The following is a 316-nucleotide window of genomic DNA, read 5'->3' on the forward strand; positions in this document are numbered from 1 at the left end:
CAGCTAGATCACCAGGGAGACGCACTCTCATGCTTATTTTCAAAAAGCACTGAATTCGCACCCGCGCATGTTTATGCTTCCATGCACGGTGTTCATGAATCCTGCTTCCTTCTTCCGAGAATAAATGTGAGGATATGTCAATTTGTATCTATATATTTTCTTTATTTCTGGTAAGTCATTCACATCCATATCTATGAACCGAATAAAGTCCGTTTGTGTGTGGTTGTGGGCGAGTATAATTTTTCAAATAATTGTGATTTTTTTCAGACACGGTTTTATACGAAACATTCTCGGAAAGGACATATATATATATATA

The sequence above is a fragment of the Penaeus monodon genome, chromosome 15 (genome assembly GCF_015228065.2).
Source record: "Penaeus monodon isolate SGIC_2016 chromosome 15, NSTDA_Pmon_1, whole genome shotgun sequence".
Lineage (NCBI taxonomy): Eukaryota > Metazoa > Arthropoda > Malacostraca > Decapoda > Penaeidae > Penaeus > Penaeus monodon.